Raw genomic sequence first — 15618 nt, forward strand, 5'->3', positions numbered from 1 at the left:
TGCCAGACTCTGCCGTGTGGGCAGGTTACATTCGGTAGCCTGTCAGGTTGTCCAAAGTAAGAATGAGATAATAAGAGGTCGCTCAGCCACAAATGTGGCCGCATGTTTCTGGGAGCTGGGTTTTATAGTCTTTGGGTCTTGGTCGTTGAAGGGATTACACAGTGCCAGAGGGCCAGTTGGTGGGTGTAACCCCTGCCTACTGGAAGATAGAGGATCTGGGTGGACGATGCTCAGCCCCAATCCAAGCAGGCTTGGAGATCTCAGCCCCGGGAACCACATGCATTTGTTCCTCTGCCGGTACTTTCATGCGTGTGGAGTGGTCTCAGCATGGTTGTGGCTGGTTCTGGAGGTTTTCGGCTGCCGGGGCTCTGCTCGGGGTGGGGACGGAAACTCAACCCGCCCCCCTCCAAGGGGCCCCTGTGAGGACAGTCAGGCGCTAATTATGTATCTAGTAATCCGAGATTACTCTCCAGAAGTGGGGCACTCTTCCTCAGTTGTTGAGGTTCTCTGCAATTAATTAACATGAAGCCCAATTTCAAAGGTAATTGAATCTGCTGAAATGTGAAATGCGAACATGCTCAATCCTGATATCATATTTTTAATGGAAAAGAAAATAGGACAGTAAAAGTTTCCAGCTAATATACAGGAATAGAAACCAAGGCAAAAAGCATTTTAAACTTGAAGCTGCTGATACAAATTTCTTGTAAGTTGTCACACACCTCTACAAACAGCTTGGAGGCTGATTTACTTTGAAAGAAGTACAGAAGGGAAGGAAGAGGACGATTTTAACAATTTTGTGTTGGATAAGGCACCCAAAGCAGAAACCATAAAGGAAATACAAATAACTTATATGACTATATTTAGAAACAAAGTCACCTATACATTTATATTAAAACATCTATACAGCCAAAAACAAAAACAAAAAAAAGACAATAGATGAACTAATGTTAAATGGTTATGTGTGTTATAGCCACACAAGTTTTAAAAGTGTAATTAACTTGTTGGGCTGGAGTGATAGCACAGTGGTAGGGAGTTTGCCTTGTGCGCAGCCAGCCTGGCCAAGCCAGGTTCGATTCCTCCGCCCCTCTTGGAAAGCTTGGCAAGCTACCGAGAGTATTCAATCTGCCAAACACAGTAACAAGGAAGTCTCACAATGGAGATGTTACTGGGCCCGCTTGAGCAAATCGATGAATTAGCTTGTTAATCTTATCTCATTCTGAGTCTCTTACAAACCATTTGTAATTTGCTTTGGGTTTGGAGCGACAGCACAGTGGGTAGGGCGTCTGCCTTACACGCAGCCAACATGGCCGACCCGAGTTCGATTCCTCCGCCCCTCTCGGAGAGCCCGGCAAGCTACCGAGAGTATTCCATATGCCAGACACAGTAACAACAAAGTCTCCAATGGAGACGTTACTGGGCCCGCTCGAGCAAATCGATGATCAACGGGAGGGCCTTTACTTTACTTTACTTTGGATATAGACAAGCCTCTTCAATTATAAGAACTTTAGGCTTGCTCTGCAGGCCCATGATCTCCCTTATTTCACTTCTTGTCTCTTATTTCTCTTTGCTTGTTCTTTTAAACCTGTGTTCTCTTATGAACAATCTTCTTTTCCTTCTCCTCGCTTCCTTCTAAGTATCAACAGAAATTACCTTGCGTGGGGCTGGCTGTAGGGCACTCGTCTTGCATATGTCTGATCTGAGTTCAATTCCTGGCACCCTGTCTGGTCTCAGAGAACTGCCAAGAGTGATCCCTGAGCACAAAGCCAGGAGGAAGTCAGGTGTGACCCCAAGACAAAAACAGAAGCAAAATGGAACCAGAGAAATAGAACAGTGGGTAGGGCAACTTGCCTTGCACATAGCCAACCCAGGTTCAATCCCCAGCATCCCATATGGTCCCGTGAGCATTGAAGGAATGATTCCAGAGTATAGACCCAGGAGTTATCCCTGAGGATTGCCAGTGACCACAAATCCAAACTTTCCCCACCCAAAAAAAAAAGAAAAGAAAAAAAGGAACCCCAAAACCAAAAACTATTTTGCGTCACTAAAAAAAAAAAAAAAAACCAAAACCCCAAAGAAATTTAAATGGTATTATTATTGAGTATCAAAAATTTTGCTCGAGCGGGTCCAGTAACGTCTCCATTGGAGACTTTGTTGTTACTGTGTCTGGCATATCGAATCCTCTCGGTAGCTTGCCGGGCTCTCCGAGAGGGGCGGAGGAATCGAACTCGGGTCGGCCATGTTGGCTGCGTGCAAGGCAGACGCCCTACCCGCTGAGCTACCGAGAGTATTCGATATGCCAGACACAGTAATAACAAAGTCTCCAATGGAGACGTTACTGGGCCCGCTCGAGCAAATCGACGATCAACGGGAGGGCCTTTACTTACTTTACTTCACTATCAAAAATTTTACTTCACTGGATGGCTACTGAATTATAGAAACACATGCCAGCAGTACTCAAGAGCGCTTACAGCTTCTGAACACTCAAAAATCTGGATTTGAATTTGAAGCTGGTATGTGCTAGCTGGCAGGTTATTTCTCTCTCTGATTCACAGTTTTGTTCTCTTCAGTTTTTGAGTCACATCCTGGTGGTATTTAGGGGTGACTCCTGACTCTACGCTTAGGAATCACTTCTGGTGGTGCATGGGAGACCGTAAGGGATACTAGAAATCGAACCCAGGTCAGCTGCATGCAAGGCAAGCACTATCCACTGTACTATCGTTCCAGTCCCCTCTCATTTAGTTTTTTTTCTTTTAGAGCACTCCTGGTGATGCTCAGGGGTTACTCCTGGCTTTGCACCCAGGAATTACTCCTGGCGGTGCTCAGAGGACCATATGGGATGCTGGGAATCGAACCTGGGTCAGCTGAGTGCAAGGCAAATGCCCTACCCGCTGTGCTATCACTCCAGCCCCTCATTTAGTTCTTAAATCTGTGAAATGTACTAAAATAAATACTACACAAGGTTTGCATAGTGATTGAGTAAGATAATTTATTAGATCCGTAGCAGAATACTTGGCAAAAAAGAGTTATAAAAAGGCGGCCAGCTACATCAAATTAAGAAGATTCTGCACTGCCACAGAAACAATGACCAGTGCTACTACTAGCAGTCAGTTTCAGTAGTTCTTGGTGGCATGCAATTTGAAAATTGGCAATAGTTACACATCAAACTGGGAATCAGATTGGGGTTGATCACATGCAAATGTCTTACCTCCTGTGCTCGCTCTCCAGAAAGGTAAATTGAGTTGTGACAGAAACCCCAATGGTTCACAAAGCCAAAAATATTTACCACTTTACAGAAAAAGCTGTCTGACCACTGAGCTAAGGATAAGCTTAACTACAAAGCAATATGAGATTACATGAGATTACATGTAATCTCATCAACGGCCAAGACCCAGAGACTACAAAACAAAGCTCCCAGAAGAGAACAATGTAGTATTTCCTGGATCGCGTGGCCACAACCTCTTCTACTTATTTTTGGCTGCCTCAAAAGCCCCCATGCCTCTTAGAGAGCCCGGCAAGCTACTGAGAGTATATCTCCCGCATGGCAGAGCCTGGCAAGCTCCCCATGGCGTATTCGATATGCCAAAAACAGTAACAATTAACGGTCTCATTCCCTTGACCCTGAAAGATCCCTCAATATGACATTGGGCTATGCTAGGATGTAACAGGGATGAATGGGGACGTTACTGGAGCTCGCTGGAGCAAATCGATGAACAATGGGATACAAGTGATACAAGAAAGCAATATAAATGTTATTTTAATAATTTTGAAGTTAAGGCCTTTCTAAGCACACCACAAAATATAATATAGTTGTTAAAAGTAGAACCTTACCCAACCAGCTGCAAAAGGGGTTCCTGGCAAGAAGTCTTGGTAGGAGAGGATGGGAAGAAGGCAGTTGGTGATGGGAAGAGGCAGCCGAAACTGCCTTTGGGGGTGAAGGATGGAGAGCCAGAGATAGTACGAAGCAAGTATCCAGGCTGGAGGGATAGCACAGGGATAGCACATGTTCACCATGCCTGTGGCCAACCTGGGTTTGATCTCTGGGACACCATATGGTCCCCAAGGAGTGATGTCTGAGGGCAAAGCCTGGAATAAGCTCTAAGCATAGCCGGATGTGGCCCCAAAACAAAAGCAAACCAAGCAACCAATAAAAAGCCAGCATTGAAAAAAACCATGCTGCCTATGTTTCCACTTGTTCAATAAAAACTAGAAATTTCAGGCAAATTTTGGATAAATACCTGAGAAAAGAGGCAATAAAAAACAAAAGACAGGCTTGCATTTTTATTCGTAAAAATGATATTTTGTTGTTCAAAAGGAGTGGATTCTAAAACACCCAGGGGTGTTTTACATGTACATGTGGGTGGATTATAAAGCAACATAATTGCTTTTTTGGGGGTGTGGTCACTCCCAGAGATACTCAGGGGACCACGTGGTGCCAAGGATTGATCCTCGAACTCTTGTAAAATAGCACATTTTTGTAAGTACAAAGAGATCAACTGACTACATCAAATTAAGTATTTGCACTGCCATAGAAACAATAACCAGAAAAAAATAACAACCCCTATAGACAGGGAGAAAATATTTTCTGCCAGCCACCTGATAAAGTGTTAATATAATATATATGTATATATGTATATATGTGTGTGTATATCTATATATATATATATATTCTCCTCCCATTGTTCATCGATTTGCTCGAGCAGGCCCAGTAACGTCTCCATTGTGAGACTTCTTGTTACCATGTTTGGCATATTGAATACCCTCGGTAGCTTGCCAGGCTCTCCGATATATATATATATATATATATATATATATATATATATATATAATAGGTGCTGGAACGCTAGTACAGTGGGAAGGTGTTTGCCTTGCACATGACTGACTGGGTTTGACTCCAGCATCCCATATGGTCCTCAGAGCACTGCCAGAAACAATTCTTGAGTGCAGAGCCAGGTATTAATCCCTGAGAACAGCTGGCTGTGGGCCCAAAACGAATATGTATGCATATACACACACATATATAAGTATATAATGTAATATACATATTATGTATACAATATATAAGGCATTTTGTGAAGTTCTACAAGACAAAAAGATCAACCCCATCAACAAATGGGGGAAAAAAACTGGACAGAAACTTTCTCAAAGAAGATAACAGATAGTCAATAGGTATATGAAAAAAATACTCTGCTTCGCTTAATGATTCCTGCTGACATTATCATCAAGGAAATGCATATCAAAACAACAAAGAGATATCACCCCACACCAATGAGACTGGCACACCTCACATAAAAACAAAAACAACCAGGGTTAATGTGGGTGGGGGGGAAAAGGACCCCCAACCACTGCTGTAGGGATGTGACTTGGCTCAAGCTTTTTGGAAAACAATTACGGACACTCTTCAAAAAACTGAAAATTTTTTGGCTGGAGAGATAGCACAGCGGGTAGGGCGTTTGCCTTGCACGTGGCCAACCCAGGTTCGATTCCCAGCATCCCATATGGTCCCCTGAGCACCGCCAGAGGTAATTCCTGAGTGCAGAGCCAGGAGTAACCCCTGTGCATCACTGGGTGTGATCCAAAAAGCAAAAAAAAAAAAAAACAAAAAAAAAAAAAACCTAAGAATTTTTATGTAGCAACCCTCTTCCTTATATCTATCCCAAGGGCCCAAAAACTCTATGCGGAAAAGGTATTTGTGCTCCTATGCTCATTGGAGCACTATTCATAACAGTCAAACTCTGAAAACAACTGAAGCGTCCAGAACAGATGACTGGATAAAAATTACACACACACACACACACACACACACACACACACACACACACACACACACACAATGGACTACTACTCAGCTATAAGACCAAATCATGCAATTTGCTGCTGAGAATATCATGCAGAGTGAGGGATGTCAAAGGACAGATTCAGAAGAATGATGTATCTCTCTCACAGGTGGGATATAAGGAAACATAGTAACAGAATAACAGACTGCCAGGGGAACAGAAGAGAATTGGTTCCCGTGTAACCAGAATTTAGCTTGCTATGGTGGGGGAAGGTTGGAACCCAGAGAGTGAGGCAGAGGGTGTGGCGATTAAACACTGTGCATGGAACTCTATCTCTTAATAGTACTGTCAATCACAAAGCCTAAAATTAAAAAAAAATAAATAAAAGAGGTCAAACGATTGATTGGAAAAGTCAACATATTTTGCCACCAGAGAGCAATGGACAGCCAAGTATCAGAACTGCTGCTAGCTACAAATAAATGTTTATCAGTGTATATCCTTGAGAATCAGGTCCTGGCTGGAGACTTTTTTTTCCCCCATAAATCTTATTTGAGAGGCTAAACAACAAATGTTGCCTTTTTCAGAGTTGAAGAGCTAGAGCAACAAGCTGAGCACCAGCTTTCTCTGCAGGGGGCCTCGTGTTGCAAACCCTCCTCCCCCCACAAAAACACACCTGGTTCCTTAAACATCACTGAAAAGGACCTCTGAGACCAGGGAGGGGTACACCTAATCACTGCCTCCAAATCAAAACAAAATGAAGACGACATCTCTACTGGTGGTGTTTTACATGTTTTTATTTTATTTTATTTTGGGCGGGAGTGGTAGGGTGTTTGGCTTCTGTGCAGCCGGCCAAGCTGGTTCAATTCCTCCACCCCTCTCAGAGAGCCCGGCAATCTACTGAGAATATCTCGCCTGCACGGCAAAACCTGGCAAGCTCCCCATGACATATTCGATATGCCAAACACAGTAACAACAAGTCTCACAATGGAGACATTACTGGGCCCACTTGAGCAAATCGATGAACAACGGGAGGACAGTGCTTTTTTGTTTTGGAGGGCCAGGCCTTACTCCTGGCTCTGCACTCAGGAATCACTCCTGGCTAGCTTGGGGACCACAAAGGATGCCGGAGATCCACCCAGATCCGCTGAGTTCCAGGCAAACACACTACCTGCTATACCATCACTACGGCCCAATTTTAGAAACTTGAGTCTCTTTAAGTTTATACACACACATAAATATGTATCTTTTGTTCTGGGGGTCACTCAATGTATATTTAGTTTCAGTGGCCCCAATATATTTAGCATTGCCCGGGTGCCATGTGGCACTGAGGAGCAAACCCAGGGACCCAGCAGGCAGAGCACAACCCTTTGACTATTTTCTCCTGCCACTGCTTTCTTTGTTTGGTTCTGAGGTCACATCTGGCAGACATTAAGAGTCTACTCTCAGCTTTCTGCTTGGGGGTGAGTCCTGGTGGTGCTACCGGACCATGAAGGGCCAGGGAGGAAATTCTGGCTTCTCACATGCAAAACATTTTAGTCCTTTGAGCTACCACATTGACTTCTCATTTTCATATTTAAAAAATTACAAAAAAAAAATTACAACATCACTGGGCTAGAGCGATAGCACAGTGGTAAGGCATTTGCCTTGCGCACAGCTGGCCCGGCTGAGCTGGGTTCGATTCCTCTGCCCCTCTCGGAGAGCCCGGCAAGCTACAGAGAGTATTTCGCCTGCTCGGCAAAGCTGGGAAAGCTACCCGTGACGTACTCAATATGCCAAACACAGCAGCAACAAGTCTCAAAATGGAGACGGTACTGAGCCTGCTCGAGCAAATCAATGAACAATGGAAGGACAGTGACAGTGACATCACTGGGCTGGAGTGATAGCACAGCAGGTAGGGCGTTTGCCTTGCACGTGGCTGACCTGGCTGACCCAGGTTCGATTCCTCCACTCCTCTCGGAGAAGCCGGCAAGCTACCGAGAGTATCTCGTCCGCATAGCAAAGCCTGGCAGTCTACCCGTGACATACTAGATATGCCAAAACACTGTAACAAGTGTCACAATGGAGACGTTACTGGGCCTGCTCAAGCAAATCCATGAACAACGGGAGTGACAGTGACATCATTATCTTGCAATCAGAACAAAAAGGAGCACAGATTTGAAAATCAAATAAGGAGAAGACATTGACCATCTAACCAACCAGATAGTATCACTGATAAATAATGAAGTAGAAATTGGGTTTATTATTTTTTCCCAACAACATTAAAATGCTTATGATAAAAACTCTTAAAGTTAACGTTCAGTGTATCCTTCTGGGAATATATCCCAAGGATGCAAAAAAGCACAGTAGAAATGACATCTGTACCTATATGTTCATTGCAGCACTGCTCACAATAGTCAAAATCTGGAAACATCCCAAGTGCCCTAGAACAGATGACTGGTTAAAGAAACTTTGGTACATCTACACAATGGAATACTATGCAGCTGTCAGGAGAGATGAAGTCATGAACTTTGCTTATAAATGGATAGACATGGAGAGTATCATGCTAAGTGAAATGAGTCAGAAAGAGAGGGACAGACATAGAAGGACTGCACTCAATTGTGGAGTATAAAACAACATAACATGAGGCTGACACCTAAGGATAATAGATACATGTGACAGGTAGATTGCTCCATAGCTGGAAGCCTGCCTCTCGAGCAGAGGGAAGAAGGCAGCTGGAATAGAGAAGGAATCACTAAGAAAATGATGGCTGGAGGAATCGGTCGGGATGGGAGATGTGTGCAGAAAGTAGATAAAGGACCAAACATGATAACCTCTCAGGGTCTGTATTGCAAACCATAATGCCCAAAAGTAGAGATTATGGGGAATCATGTCTGCGATGGAGGCAGGGGGAGGGTGGGAAAGGGGGGGGTATACCGGGGATTTTGGTGGTTTGTAACCCAAACATGAAAGCTTGTGACTATCTCATGGTGATTCAATAAATCAAAAAAAAAAAAAAACTTTCAGTGTATCTAATTTTTAAACAGAATATTAAGCTAAAACACATTATAGTTTTTTTTCTTACCAGACAATATAATATGCTATATTATCAAATATTCTCTAAAAATAGAAACCTTACTGTAACGTACTTATTTCTACATTATTGTATGTATCAATTTATTCCTCACAAATAACACCTTATACTTGCACAACAATTATTTCTGCTTTGGGGGTTTTCTGCACGTTCATCTTGGGGATATTAACATTTTTTAGGACCTAGTTTATTACCAAGATGCCCTCCCAAAAAACTTGTCCTGGAGTCTCGATTCACCTCATTCTTGCCAATTTAGAGAATTTTACCATAGTAGGGGCCAGACATACAGAAGGTAGGTGCTTGTTTTACATGCACCCAGGTTTGTTCCCAGCTCCACATATGGTCTCCTGAGTACTGCCGGGAGTGATCCTTGAGCAGAGCCAGGAGTAAGCTCTGAGTAACCCCCCCAAACCCTGCCCTCCAATCCCCGCCAATACAAATACAAAACAGACAACCCAAAGCAAAACATGCATTTTAAAACTTATTGAAAACGATTTATAGTGAATTGTTTTTATATGTTGTAAAAACAGTATTTGGTGGGAAGTCCCATTATCACAGCTCTAGACTGATGGTGATCTCATTTATAAATTATGAGGAGCTGGCAGATGGTTCAGGACTGCAAGTGCCGTGCTTGCAATCGTGAGGGTGTGAGCCCGATTCCTGACTTTGTCCACCATGCAGTGGGCCCAGAGTTCTGCAGTCATTCCCAGTCCCCAGTTCCCAGGGAGCCTCTGGAGCAATGGCTGGACATGTACAAGGACAACCAGACAGGCAGTCCCTGGCCAGCGCGGCATTACACCAGAATGGAAGGGAAGGAGAGTCTCCAAGGCCAAATATGTTTTCAAATGATTTAAAAAAAAATAGGGGGCTGGAGCAATAGTACAGCAGGTAAGGCATTTATTTGCCTTGCATGCGGCCGACCCGGGTTCAATTGGCATATGGTCCCCTGAGCACCACCAGGAGTAATTCCTGAGTGCAGAGCCAGGAGTAACTCCTGAGCATCGCCGGGGGTGACTCAAAAGGCAAAAAACAAACAAGCAAACAAAACACCAAATATTTTTGCAAGGTCTTTTTATTTTTTGTCCACACGTGGCAGTGCTCAGGGGTTACTCCTTGGGGGCTCAGGGAACCATATGGGGTGCCCGGGATCAAATCGGGCTGGCCACATACGAGGCAAGCACCCTACCTGCTGTGCTGGCTGGCCCCATTAGTATTTGAGAATTCTATGACTCTTATTTTTCTAGATTTCCCCCCATAATCCAAAAGGTCTACTAATCTGCAATTTGCCTGTATAGTATGTTTATTTAAACTGTCACAGTACTATCCTTTTTCACTATTCCTATCAAGCCACTACTCCAATCAAATCCATTCTGTCGAATGTCAGTAATTCTGTATTTGTCTGTAGAGACAGAACAGGGGTTAAGGTGCTTGCCTAGCATACAGCTGAACCCAGTAATCATCCCTGATCACAGAACCAAGAGTAAGCCCCGAGCACTGCTGGGTGTGACCTACAAACCAAAACAAAAAAAGAAATCTGTATTCAATTTATTTATTCAATTCAATTTTCCACTGATGCTTATAAACTGACAAAAAATAATTTTTCCATGCCATCAGGTAACTGCAGTGGCATGTTTATTCGTTAAAATAAAATTTTTGGGCCAGAGCAATATAATAGAGGGCGGGTGGATGCCTTACACATGATCCACCAGGTACAATTCCCGGCATTCCATATGGTCCTGAGCTTGCCAGACAGATCAAGCTCAGGGAGGACTCACCATGCACTCTAACCACAGAACTTTTTAATGCTTTCTTCAGTAAAAAGTGGTACCATAAACTTTTTTTTTTTTTTTTTTTTTGCTTTTTGGGTCACACCCAGTGATACACAGGGGTTATTCCTGGCTCTGCATTCAGGAATTACTACTGACAGTGCCTAAAGGAAACATATGGAATGCTGGGAATCGAACCCAGGTCGGCTGTGTGCAAGGCAAAAGCCCTACCCACTGTGCTATTGCTCCAGCCCCAAGTGCCATAAAACTTAGAAGAACTTTCTAGTTTAGACTTGGAAATGGGGCTCATTGACCTTGCATAGGTGAGGTCTTGGGTTCAATTCCTGGCACCACATCGTGTCTAGTGTTGCTGGGAACACCCCCACCCCGCCTTCACCAAGCCAAGAGTTGTTTTCAAGCACTGCTGGCTGTAGGCCCCAATGCAAAGGACTTCCTAAGTGTCCTTGTACCGAATCACTGTGACAATTTCTAAGTTTACAAAAAAAAACTGGAAAGAGTGCATCAGAAATAGCTTTCAGGAAGAACCTTTTTATTCATATAGAGAACATTTTAAGACATTTAAACATCTGTATGAACATAAGATTAGGTATCATGAAATGGTTATATGAAGATCATTCCAATATAATACTGTGTATGCTTAATGATGAATTATTCCACACAAGGGATGTCCATCCATTTAAGGAAATTTAGATCTCAGTATCAGTTTACAGCACAGAAAAATTGGGAAAATAACAAAAACAAAAAAACACCTCATGTACTGAAAATGACCAAGTACGTGCTACCTCTCCAGATACACTGTATTGGAAAAATGGCCTAGAACTGGCAGGTGACTTCATGGCAAGTTCCTAAATACAGCCTTGGGTCTCTTGGACATGTCTTTAGCAGGAACTATTACCATGAGTCATTCAGAAAGTCTTGCCCTGTAACAAGGAAAAATTTATCTGCTCCCAGCTTTCCATTGGTAAGAAAAAAAAATAAATAAAAACAGTACTAGAACTACAGGTTACCTCCAGGCAACAGCAATTGAAAAATGAGCTGGTGGGCGTGTTCCTTTTTTAAATGCCGAGTCAGTCACTGTGGCTAGGATTTTCCTGGGCAGGGCATGTTAGTAGTGGAAAGAGTGAAGATATCCAAACCATCGAATTCTCTACAATATGAAAATTCGCAAGCTTACATTCTCCACCCTCTCCCTTACTACCTCCGCCCTACATCTAAATTATTAGGTCTCAGAATAGAAATTACTGTAGGTCTCTCTACCACTGAAGGCACTCAAAAAAGAAGCTGGGACACTAGGTTGGATGGGATGTAATTGCAGAAGGCAACCAATCTTGATGAACAAAATATAAACACAGAAGGCTTAACCTGTAATACCTTAGTCATTTCTTATAGAAGGGCATAGTGGCTCCATGGTGAGATACAATCTTCACTAACTTTCTTCTAAGGAAAGATTTTTTGATCATTCTTTTAGCAAATTATTTATGACAAGCTAATACAAAATTATTGAGGGTCTGCCATGGGGGTTGGGAAAATTGGAAATAACAGTAGTGGGGAGGTGCAATGGTGGTGGGATTGGTGTTGGAATATTGAATATCTGTAACCAAACTGATGACTTAAGTTAGAAAAGGAGCTTGAAAATCCTATTCTTGATCAGAGAATTGTATGGCGTTTATGATGATTAATTTATCGATTTATACAAGTTACAAACATATTACTACAGAAACTTAAAGCCTCTACTAGAGTTCCTAAGAATGAAAACAAGGAGCTGGAGAGTTAAGTGTTATCAGGTAGGGTGCTTGCCTTGCATGTGGCTGACCCTGGTTCAATCCCCGACACCACATATGGTCCCCGGAGCACCACCAGGAATGATCCCTGAGCAGAGTCAGTAGTAAGCCCTGAGCAGCAATAGGTGTGTGGCCCCAAACAAAGAAAAAAAAAAAGACAAGAGTTAGAAATTTGTTCATAGAACAACTTCATAAATAATGACATCTGGGAAAGCTGGATGATATGGGGGATAAGATGGCAGTTGCCAGTTCAACCCCCAACTTGTGTCGGCTACCACAGAGCTGAGAGCAGTCCCTTAACACTGCTGGGTGTGGCACACAACCCCAGACTAAACAACTCCATCTAGGATCACAGGTTATTTGGGAGTTTTGTACCACCAATATCCCAAAAAGGAGTTAACTGGCTGTTGTTCCGCCAATTTGGAGTGGTGGAAGTGTGTTGGCACAAGTATCTACATTAATGGGTTTCGCAAATAGATTTCAGTGGCAACGCTGTGTGGTTTAAGTGTGCTGCCCAAAGCAGTTTGGAGGATTCTAAATCTGTGTTAGCTACCAGGAACACGGATTGTAGCCGTGAGTGTCTGCCTAGGGTCTCCAATGAGGTAAGGCACACTTCCCTTATATTATCACAACATTGCACATGCAGCTTTGAGGCCAGTCAGTCACTTAGAAGCTGTGCCTCCTTGGGCAGGTTACGAGCAAAATCTGTCTCTGCCATTTGTTAAGACAGCGAATGAAAATGTTCATCTTAGTTTTTCATATTTCACAGCAGGGTCTGGCGCATGACAAATGCTCTAACGAAACTACTATCACTAAAACTATCTTCTATTAATGTTTTAAATTAAGTCAGTGGGTACAGTTTTGGGGGAACGGCACTGGACCCTGAAAACTCTAAAGACAAATGTCAAATTGTTCTCATTGAGATCTGGCTCCAGCCTCAGCCCTGTCTCCCCTGTTTAAGCTCTAACCCCCACAGCCAAAGGGGCATCTTCAAAGAACCCCTCCAAACCCAGGCAGGGTTTGAAAATCCCTGAAGAAAGTTTTTTAGAAGTGAAAACAATACTCTTTTGAGGCTGCTCTGCATTTGTTAGCCAGCTGGGCTTAAGAAGAAAGGTCATAGTAAGGGCAAAACACCAAATTTAAGGCAAAGAGAAATATACCATTAAGGATTGTTCTTGGAAACAAGGTCTTGAAAATTAGGCAGAACATTTACGTGGCTTCCATTAGAAATTTTTTTTTTTTATTTTTTAAGTGAGGATATATATTCCTTTTGGCAACTAAATTGGAATTAAATTTCACTTAAGGTTGGCTTGAGGACAAAGTGGATCCTGAGTTTTGTAATTTTTCTAAAACACGGCTAATGGCTAGATTTTTTTCCATTCATGATTTATCTTTGCAGTTGCCTGATTATCGTCAATAATAAATTTTATATGTCAGGAGAGCAGAAAAAATATTCGATTAAATAGCAAGACACTAAGGATACTGGAATATTCTCAAAGCTAACTTTTTCAAATCACTTCAGATTCAGCCTAGGGTTTAGCCAGAAAAAGTAACTCCCAAGAGTTGGTAAAAATATCAGAAAATGTAAGCAAGGGGCAGAAGAACTCAGAGAGGGAAAAGTGGTGAATTTGGTGTGCTTCCTGTCAACACGATCCAAAAAGGAAAAAAAAATGTTCAAGACATTCACTTTTAAAATCCACATTATAAATAATTTAATTTTTTTTATAAAAAAGAATAGTTACAAGGGTTTCTAAGAAGTACACAAGTACACATGATCTAATCATCATCTTATATAGCAAAAGATAGGGCACATTAAAGGATAACATTCTTTAATTTTCACCAACTCTTACCTACTCAAGAGAAAATTCTGCAGTTTATTCAGAAATCCTTCTAATTCACACCTCCAAATATATGAAGATTTGAGGAATCTTTTCAATATACTGTGGCTTGTGAGACTTTATAGATCCTTTCTCCAAAGAGTAAGAGAACTACAGTAAGGAATTGTATCTCTTAGAACCTTCGAAGAATTCAACTCTGACAAAATATTTCAATGCCTTAAGATTTTTCTATAATATCACAATTAAGTCCTGCTGTGTTGTACATGTGGCTGAAAAAAAATCCTAACAACCCCTTTTCTCAGATTAGATAAAATGAATTTTATAGGTCAGAATAGAAGAAAAAAAATTTTATTAAATAGCAAGACACTAATGATAGTATACTGGAAAAGTTCTTACATCTGAATTTTTGTTATTACTGTAAATACGCAGAAGACCTATAGAATGGCAAAACATTTATTAAACCAGTTAATAAATTTATTCTTTTTTTTAGGAGGGGTTTCACACCTGGCGATGCACAGGGGTTACTCCTGGCTCTGCACTCAGGAATTACTCCTGGCGGTGCTCAGGGAACCATATGGGATGCTGGGAATTGAACCCGGATCAGCCGCGTGCAAGGCAAATGCCCTACCCATTGTGCCAGCCCCAATTTATTCATTTTTGCTTGCAAATTATATATGCATAATTATATATATATATACTATCCCCCAAATGACCATTTTGAGGCCTGCCTGGGTTACTGAAGTTAGCTTATCTCAAAGTTGCAGGGGCAGGCCAGACAGTGTAAGAGACCCAGGGCATGCCCCGAGAACCAACTGAATCCCTGGCACGCATGGTCCCTGATAGGTGCTAGGAGAGCCCCAGAGAACTGCGGGGTATGGCTCCAAAACCAAAACAATAAACATTAAAGTTTTAAGCAATTGGCAAGTCAATGGGTGACAATGATTAGAGTAGAAGACAGTCCATCTTTTCTCCTAAGCGTAATGTGTAAATGCAATGCAGCAGCCCAGATGTCCTAGGACTGCGTGTCTGTGCGCATGTGTGCGGCGCCAGGGACGCAGCCCAAGGTGTTTCAGATGCAGGGCACCGCCCCACCGTGTACGGTACCCCCCTGCCGCTCAGCTCTCCAATTCTTGGATTGTGCTGAGGACAGAACGTAAGTCAATAATATTCAGTAAGCTTTACAACATGCATTTCAAGTAACGATTACAGAATTTCCTGACATACATTTAAGAGTTCAACATTAACGGTATTAGGCTATCTGGCATTCAGGAACTTTTAGGACTTAAATGAACTATCAGCGGAGGGCAATATTCCTATTCTTCCATTTTAGTGATACAGACTAGGATTATAATTCATATGAGTTTTGGA

This window comes from Sorex fumeus, unplaced genomic scaffold (assembly GCF_029834395.1).
Source record: "Sorex fumeus unplaced genomic scaffold, SorFum_2.1 ptg000002l, whole genome shotgun sequence".
Taxonomy (NCBI): Eukaryota; Metazoa; Chordata; class Mammalia; order Eulipotyphla; family Soricidae; genus Sorex; species Sorex fumeus.